Below are 9,701 nucleotides of genomic sequence, written 5' to 3'. Positions count from 1 at the left end.
GTGGACTGTTTTCGCCGCCTTCATAGCACTAACATGACTACACCAACCCCTCGCCACCGCCGCTGTCAGCAACGCTCCAAGCTTGGCGTCCTCGCACACTGGTTGCCGCCACGGTTGCCTCCATGCATGTTGCCTGGTCTGGGAGAGACGCGGGGCTCTTCACCAGTCGGCTTCTAGCTCCACGCCAGCGAGGTGTTAGACGTTTCGCCCGCAAGGTACAAATGCATAGTGATGATGAGTACTTTTTCAACAACTTCATTTGCAATTTGGATGATTCGTCGTTCGACGATGAGGAGATTGTGGTTTTGGCTTTGATCATCCATGATCACATTAGTAGGCAGCAACCGATTTTGAGGGGCTCAACCCCAGGGCATACTCTAGCGTTGAATCACAATGGAGAGAACGACCATGGCCTACTCTGGAAGGACTACTTTAAATCCGCTGACCCACTCTTCAAACCCAACATATTTCGGCTCCACTTCCGGATGGCTAGACATGTGTTCAATCCTATCTGGGAGGGGGTGGCTTATGATAATTATTTGGAATGTAAGGAGGATGCACCGGGAAAGGTTGACTTATCCTCTTATCAGAAATGCAATGCAGCTATTCGGATAGTTGCATATGGAATATCGGGTGATCTTATTGACGAGTATGTCCGGATGAGCGATTCCACGTGTCTAGAATCCATGTATAGGTTTTGCAAGGCTGTGGTAGCAGTATTTGAACTGGAGTACTTGAGAGAACAACTGCTATAGATACAACTCGGTTGTTGGCGATTAATTTCGATAGGGGCTTTCCGGAGATGCTCGGTAGCATAGATTGTATGCACCGGGATGCTCACCTTGGCAACGAATAGATTTATGGGCTGTTTTTTTTCTTTTAAATGTATTTGTGACATTAAAATTTTATTTGATTTGTAAACTATGAGATTTTATTTGGTTTAAGAAACTATGATATTTGCATTTAGTTGAATTATCTGAACTTTGCGCAATGTTTTTCATATGTATGCAAAAAGGAAAAAAATATGGCCGCCCGGGCAAAAATGCGTCGACGTGTTGGACACACTACAAATCTCATGGGAATCATTTCGGCATCCATCTGTTATATCACATAACTGGAATATTTAGTAATTGCTAGTTTAATTTGAACCGACTTTAAGAATTATTATGATGAGACAATCTCATCATAAATCAATTCCTTAATCCTGTCATAAACTATTAGCAATAAGTCAAGTATTATAAAATATTTTTATCTTTGTCAATCTATAGATCCATAACTATACTTTAGACTTTTAAGTCTTTTAGAGGGTGCATCAAGTTCTAAACTTGAATTATGTGTAAGGCTATCATTTCGAATTATTTTGAAGTATAGCCAATTCCGGAGTCAAGGCCCATCAACGCTTCTATGTAAATTATAGCTTCCATATTTATTCAACAATATTTCATCTGCACACCGTGAAAGTCTGCACAAATTTACCCAACATATATGGTTCAGTTGCAAGTTTGACCAAATTCTCTATATCTCATGTAGAGACTTTTCATATTAGTTGTTGTAGGAAATTTTAGAACCATTTCTAGCATTTCTTTTTTCTTTGACCTGATCACGGTGATTATGCAATCTTGTCGATTTGCACTGTCCTCTCACTCATTCTTTTGTAGAAAACATTTTCTTCAAAATTCCTGCACTCTCTGGCAATACCTTGGCGTAATGGTAGAGGAATACCCAACCATTTGGGATAACCTACAAAATAGCACTTATTTCAACAAATTTGATGGCGCTCTTTTTAGTGTAAAAGCCATAATCACTAAAACATCACATTATAAAGTATATTGGCGAAATAATTAATGTCACATTTGATCGCACCATGTCATACATAGCTTGATTACATCTAGACCTGGCCATGGGAAGCCCGGCCCAGCCGGCACGGCCCGACGCTGCCCCTGGGCCGGGCTCGGGCCTAGATTTTGAGCCCGAAGGCCGGGCCGGGCCGGGCCCGGGCCCATCGTTTTCGCATTTCTATGAAGGTCGGGCCAGGCCGGCCTGGAGCCCGACAGGCTTTTATGTGTTCGGGCCGGGCTTGGACCCAGAAAACAGGCCCGATGGCCGGACCGGGGCGGGCTCGGGCCTAGGTTTTTTTCGTCGGGCTTGTCTAGGCCCGGCCCGAAGCCCGGCCCAGCCCGAGGTATGGCCAGGTATAATTACATCTACTCACAACAATCTACCCTTATTACTGTTTCTAGGAGGTGCAAGCTATAAAATATTTCTCACGGCTCATCAAACATTCGCTAAATTTGTAACTCAAATATTCTTTCCGGGAGTCCAGTTGTAGAAACATAATTTTTTTTGTTACAATAAATTCCACTTCATTCTGAAAATCTTTTGAAACATTTCAAAAGATCACTACTTGAGTCATCTCTGAAGATAGATAAATCCACTGCTTGCAACAAAATTTATTGAACTACATACATCAATATGCATATTTCCAATTATTTTGTTGGTCGTTCTTTATGGCTTGTGAATGGTATTTTAGTTTACTTCGCTATTGGACGAAAGTTGCTAGTGTCAGATGGTTCGTAATCATATGACTCCAAAATCCATCATTATGGAATTTCTTACATATGTGGTCTTATTTTATGAGCCTTGGCAGTTGACTTGCAATTCATGAAGGAAAAATTCCCTAGAGGCAATAATAGAGTTGTTATTTTATATTTCCTCATTCATGATAAAGATTTATTATTCATGCTAGAATTGTATTGATCGGAAACTTAAATACATGTGTGAATACATAAACAAATACTGTGTCCCTAGTAAGCATCTACTAGACTAGCTCGTTGATCAAAGATGGTTGAGGTTTTCTAACCATGGACATGTGTTTTCATTTGAAAACGGGATCACATCAGTAGGAGAATGATGTGATGGACAAGACCCATCTATTAGCTTAGCATATGATTGTTCAATTTATTGCTAGCTTTCTTGATATGTCAAATACATGTTCCTTCGACCATGAGATCATGCAACTCCCGAATACCGGAGGAATACCTTGTGTGCTATCAAATGTCACAATGTAACTGGGTGATCATAAAGATGTTGTACAGGTATCTCTGAAGGTGTTTGTTGAGTTGGCATGGATCGAGATTGGGATTTGTGATGGCCCACAAGTATAGGGGATCAATCATAGTCCTTTCGATAAGTAAGAGTGTTGAACCCAACGAGGAGCAGAAGGAAATGACAAGTGGTTTTCAGCAAGGTATTCTCTGCAAGCACTGAAATTATAAGTAATGAGTAGTTTAATGGTAAGGTAATTTGTAACGAATATGTAACGGTAACAGTAACAAAAGTGCATCAAGGTAGCCCAATACTTTTGAGGCAAAGGACAGGTCAAATCAGTCTCTTACGATAAGCAAAGTGTTCTTGAGGGTACACGGGAATTTCATCTAGTCACTTTCATCATGTTGGTTTGATTCATGTTCTCTACTTTGATAATTTGATATGTGGGTGGACCGGTGCTTAGGTGTTGTCATTACTTGAACAAACCTCCTACTTATGATTAACCCCCTCACAAGAATCCGCAACTACGAGAAAAGTATTAAGATAAAATCTAACCATAGCATTAAACTTTTGGATCCAAATCAGTCCCTTATGAAGTAGTGCGTAAACTAGGGTTTAAACTTCTGTCACTCTCGCAACCTGTCATCTAATAAATACTCCACAATGCATTCCCTTAGGCCCTAATAAGGTGAAGTGTCATGTAGTCGATGTTCACATGACACCACTAATAAGGGAATCACAACATACATATCATCAAAATATCGAACACTATCAAGTTCACATGATTACTTGTAACAAGATTTCTCCCGTGACCTCAAGAACAAAACTAAGTACTCACAAATGATAATCATGCTCAAGATCAGAGGGGTATTAAATAGCATAATGGATATGAACATATAATCTTCCATCAAATAAACCATATAGTAATCAACTATATATAAGATGTAATCAACACTACTAGTTACCTACTAGCACCAATCTAAGGTTCCGTTACAAAGATTAAACACAAGAGATGAACTAGGGTTTGAGAGGAGATGGTGCTGTTGAAGATGTTGATGAAGATTGCCCTCCCCAAGATGGGAGAGTTGTTGGTGATGATGATGACGATGATTTCCCCCTCCGGGAGGGAAGTTCCCCCGGTGGAATCGCTCCGCCGGAGGGCAAAAGTGCTCCTGTCCAAGTTTCGCCTCGAGACGGCTGCGCTTCATCCCGAAAGTAATCTCCTAATTTTTCTAGGTCAAAATGACTTATATACCAGAATATGGGCACCAGAAGTGGGCCGAGGAGGGCACAACCCACCAGGGCGCTCATGGGCTCCCTGGCGCGCCCAGGTGGGTTGTGCCCACTTTGATGGACCCCCCTCTGGTAGTTATTTTCTCCAATAATTCTTATTTATTTCATAAAAAATCCTCGTGAAGTTTCGACTTATTTGGAGTTGTGCAGAATAGGTGGCCTAACATAGCTTTTTCAGGTCCACAATTCCAGTTGCCGGTATTCTCCCTCTTTGTGTGAACCTTGCATATTAAGAGAAAGGCATTAGAATTACTCCAAAAAGCATTATTATGCATAAAAACTTTATAAATAACAGTAGCAAAACATGATGCAAAATGGACGTATCAACTTCCCCAAGCTTAGACTTCGCTTGTCCTCAAGCGAAAAACCGAAATCAAAAAACATGTCCACATGCTTAGAGAGAGAGGTGTCGATAAAAACAAAATACGGACATAGAAGCATCATGCACATTATTATAACAGCAAGGAACTTAAACATAGGGTTTTTATCCCGTAACTTTTAGCATATAACTTGTGTCATATAACTTCTGATGAACAACTAACAATTCATCACAAGATTGAAGTATAAAGCATTGTTGGGGAACGTAGTAATTTCAAAAAAAAATCCTACGCACACGCAAGATCATGGTGATGCATAGCAACGAGAGGGGAGAGTGTTTGTCCACGTACCCTCGTATACCGAAAGCGGAAGCGTTAGCACAACACAGTTGATGTAGTCGTACGTCTTCACAATCCGGCCGATCCAAGTAACGAACACATAGCACCTCCGAGTTCAGCACACGTTCAGCTCGATGATGTCACGCGAGCTTCGATCCAGCAAAGCTTCGCCAGAGAGTTTCGTCAGCACGACAGCGTGATGACGGTGATGATGATGCTACCGACACAGGGCTTCGCCTAAGCACCGCTACGATATGATTGAGGTGGATTATGGTGGAGGGGGGCACCGCACACGGCTGGGAGAGATTAACAGATCAACTTGTGTGTCTATGGGGTGCCCCCTGGCCACGTATATAAAGGATGGAGGGAGGAGGAGGCCGACCCTCATAGGGCGCGTCCAAGTGTAGAGTCCTACTAGGACTCCCTAGTCCTAGTAGGATTCCACCTCCCACATGGAATAGGAAAAAGGGAAGGGAGAAGGAGAAGGAAGGAAGGGAGCGCCCCCCTCCCTAGTCCAATTCGGACCAGTCCATGGGGAGGGGTGCGGCCACCCTTTGAGGCCTTTCTCTCCTTTCCCGTATGGCCCATTAAGGCCCAATACGAATTCTCGTAACTCTCCGGTACTCCGAAAAATACCCGAATCACTTGGAACCTTTCCGATGTCTGAATATAGTCGTCCAATATATCGATCTTTACGCCTCGACCATTTCGAGACTCCTCGTCATGTCCCAGATCTCATCCGGGACTCCGAACTACCTTCGGTCATCAAATCACATAAACTCATAATACAAATCGTCACCGAACGTTAAGCGTGCGGACCCTACGGGTTCGAGAACTATGTAGACATGACCGAGACACGTCTCCGGTCAATAACCAATAGCGGAACCTGGATGTTCATATTGGCTCCTACATATTATATGAAGATTGAGGGAGTCCTGGATTAGGGGGTATCCGGACAGCCGGACTGTACACTTTGTCCGGACTGTTGGAGCGTGAAGATACAAGACTCAAGACTCCGTCCCGTGTCCGGATGGGACTCTCCTTTGCGTGGAAGACAAGCTTGGTGATCCAGATATTATATTTCCTTCCTTGTAACCGACTCCATGTAAACCCTAGCCCTCTTCGATGTCTATATAAACCGGAGAGTTTGGTCCTTAGAGGGACGATCACAATCATAATCATCATAGGCTAGCTTCTAGGGTTTAGCCTCTATGATCTCATGGTAGATCAACTCTTGTACTACCACTACAAGAAATATGTCAACTAGTGACCTTCTCTTAGTGACCCTAGCTGAATTGGTCGTAAATCCACGGCCATTTCGCTTAGAAGGGCTCAAACCCTGAATTGCCTTAGACCAAATGGTCATAAAAGCAGACAACAGTGGTCCATGACCTTATTTCTACCTGATTACGACCAATAAAAATGGTCATGAGGTTGTGAACGTGGATGCATTAGTACTTATTGCTATGACTAGGCGCCACCTCATCAGTTTTGCCTATGTGTCATGTCCATGTGGCAGTTTTTGCCCTAGGTTGTGAAGCAACCTATATTTCTGTCATTCCAAAAATTCCCAAAAAAATCTCATAAATAGTTTGGATCATATCTTCATCAAATATGTCAAAAACCTTCCTTGCCTAGTTCAAAAATAACTCAACAATATTCATTTTCCTATTCTGTTCAGAGCAGCACTTTGTGAAGGAAGTGTTATTTATATATTCTTGATTTCCCTAAAAATTTGTGAAGACGGTCTTCTTAGTAACTGATCATCCTCAGCCAAAACTCATGCCCATTAGCCATGTGCATTTTCCGTACCGCAAATCAAACACTTGGCTGCTTATTCATGTTTGAGCATCGATCGGTCTCCTCGTGAGAATCTTATGTTATAATTTTCTTCCTAGCATCTACCTGGGGAGTGAACAATCCACTAGACATGCCTAGGCCTCCCAGAACGCATGGCAACACCACGGTCACGCGGTGACCACGCGGTGGGCATGCGAGCTTATGCGCTCTAGAGTTGGGGCCCTTAGCCACCTCCAAACCTCGATGTCTCGCCATCAAACCATGTATTTCTGATTAAATAGATACTTATTTACCTAGAAATGATTTTTGGAAAAAATAAATAGCAAACTATGAGGCACCTGCAGTTCAAATTTGACCCGCTTCCAACTGAATCAGCGGGAATTTGTCTTTTTCACCAGAGGTGGATCAAAACTTCTGACACCCAACCATTTTGTCAATTGTGCATTATATATGGCCTAGTATTTATAAAATTGATTAGGTCCAATTTTGCAACAATCATTTGGTAGTTCCTTCATAAAAAAACCTCCTTTTGGGCACTCGGAAAATGAAAAATGAATTTTCCGTGCAAAGAAAATGAAAACTTCCTTAGGCAACATTGTTTGGAATTCCAAGATGCACCCTCATGCACAATATGAGATCATTTGAACAAACTATGCCATGAATGTGGCCATAAGATTGATCATTTGGCTTGAAAGCCATGAATCTTCACGCATGATAGCTCATTTTTGAGAACACTTTTTTAAAATAATTACCGTATTACAAGTTTATTATTTTTCCTGGAAACTTGGTCACATATAATGACACAATGCGAAGGTTTTCGATTTTTTTTGATTTTTTTGAATTTTTTATGCCCGTTTCAAAATGCGGTCAAAACGGCGGGCTTGACCGTTCCTAGCTAGTGGTTGAATCTTGGAATTTTTTTGGTGTTTCTATGATTAAATAGATACTTATGTACCTAGAAATGATTTTTGGAAAAAATAAAGAGCAAACTATGAGGCAGCTACAGTTCAAATTTGACTCGTTTCCAACTAAATCGACGACAATTTGTCTTTTTCACCAGAGGTAGATCAAAACTTTTTTCACCCAACCATTTTGTCAATTGTGCATCATATATGGCCTAGTATTTTAGAAAAATGATTTGGTCCAATTTTGCAACAAATATATGGTAGGTCCTTCACAAAAAACCCTCCTTTTGGGCACTCAAAAAATGGAAAATGGTTTTTTCGTCCAAAGAAAATGAAAACTTCCTTAGGAAATATTGTTTTTCATTCCAATATGCACCCTTATGCACAATATGAGATCATTTGAACAAACTATGCCATGAATGTGACCATAAGATTGATCATTTGGCTTGAAAGCCATGAATCTTCACACTTGATAGCTCATTTCTGAGAACACTTTTTAAAAATAATTTCCGTATTACAATTTTATTATTTTTCCTGGAAACTTGGTCACATATAATGACACAATGTGAAGTTTTTCCAATTTTTTGATTTTTTTTGAATTTTTTATGCCCGTTCCAAAATGCGATCAAAATGGCGGGCTTGACCGTTCCTAGCTAGTTGTTGAATCTTGGAAAATTTTTGGTGTTTCTATGATAAAATAGATACTTATGTACCTATAAATGATTTTTGGAAAAAATAAATAGCAAACTATGAGGCAGCTGCAGTTCAAATTTGACCCGTTTCTAGCTGAATCGGCGGCAATTTGTCTTTTTCACCAGAGGTGAATCAAAACTTTTTACACCCAACCATTTGGTCAATTGTGCATTAAACATGGCCTAGTATTTTCTAAAATTGATTTGTTCCATTTTTGCAACAATTATTTGGTAGTTCCTTCACAAAAAAACCTCATTTCGGGCACTCGGAAAATGGCAAATGAATTTTTCGTGCAAAGAAAATGAAAACTTCCTTAGGCAACATTGTTTGGAATTCCAAGATGCACCCTTGTGCACAATATGAGATCATTTGAACAAACTATGCCATGAATGTGGCTATAAGATTGATCATTTGGCTTGAAAGCCATGAATCTTCACGCATGATAGCTCATTTCTGAGAACACTTTTTTAAAATAATTACTGTATTACAAGTTTATTATTTTTCCTGGAAATTTGGTCACATATAATGACACAATGCGAAGGTTTTTCAAATTTTTGATTTTTTTTTGAATTTTTTATGCCCGTTTCAAAATGCGGTCAAAACGGCGGGAATCACCGTTCCTAGCTGGTGGTTGAATCTTGAAATTTTTTTGGTGTTTCTCTGATTAAATAGATACTTATCTACTTAGAAATGATTTTTGGAAAAAATAAAGAGCAAACTACGAGGTAGCTACAGTTCAAATTTGACCTGCTTCCAACTGAATCAGCGGAAATTTGTCTTTTTCACAAGAGGTGGATCAAAACTTTTGACATCCAACCATTTGGTCAACTGTGCATTAAATATGGCCTAGTATTTTAGAAAAATGATTTGGTCTAATTTTGCAACAATTATTTGGTAGGTCCTTCACAGAAAAACTCATTTTGGGCACTCGAAAAATGGAAATGATTTTTTTTTGCGCAATGAAGAAGAAAACCTCCAAATCAACATTGTTTGTCATCCCAAGATACACACATGTGCACATTATTGGTTAATTTTAACAAACTATAAGAAGGTAATATGTTGAATGTTACTCAAAATAAGAGGGTAAAAAATATAAGAGAAACAAAAGAAAAAAACCAAATTACGTAGGCTTAATCCTGATTGGTGGAGTCAGTTGTGGCATGGATCGCTGACATGGCGAACATCCGTCCATCCATACATCCATCCATCTGTCCATCCTTCCGTCCATCCATCCCACCCCCGCGAACCCCACCCCTCTCTCCTGCGCAAACCCCATCCCTCTCCCCTCTCTCTTGCGCGAACCCTA

The sequence above is a fragment of the Triticum dicoccoides genome, chromosome 5B, assembly GCF_002162155.2.
Source record: "Triticum dicoccoides isolate Atlit2015 ecotype Zavitan chromosome 5B, WEW_v2.0, whole genome shotgun sequence".
In the NCBI taxonomy this organism is placed as follows: Eukaryota; Viridiplantae; Streptophyta; class Magnoliopsida; order Poales; family Poaceae; genus Triticum; species Triticum dicoccoides.
This window is presented reverse-complemented; position numbering follows the sequence as displayed.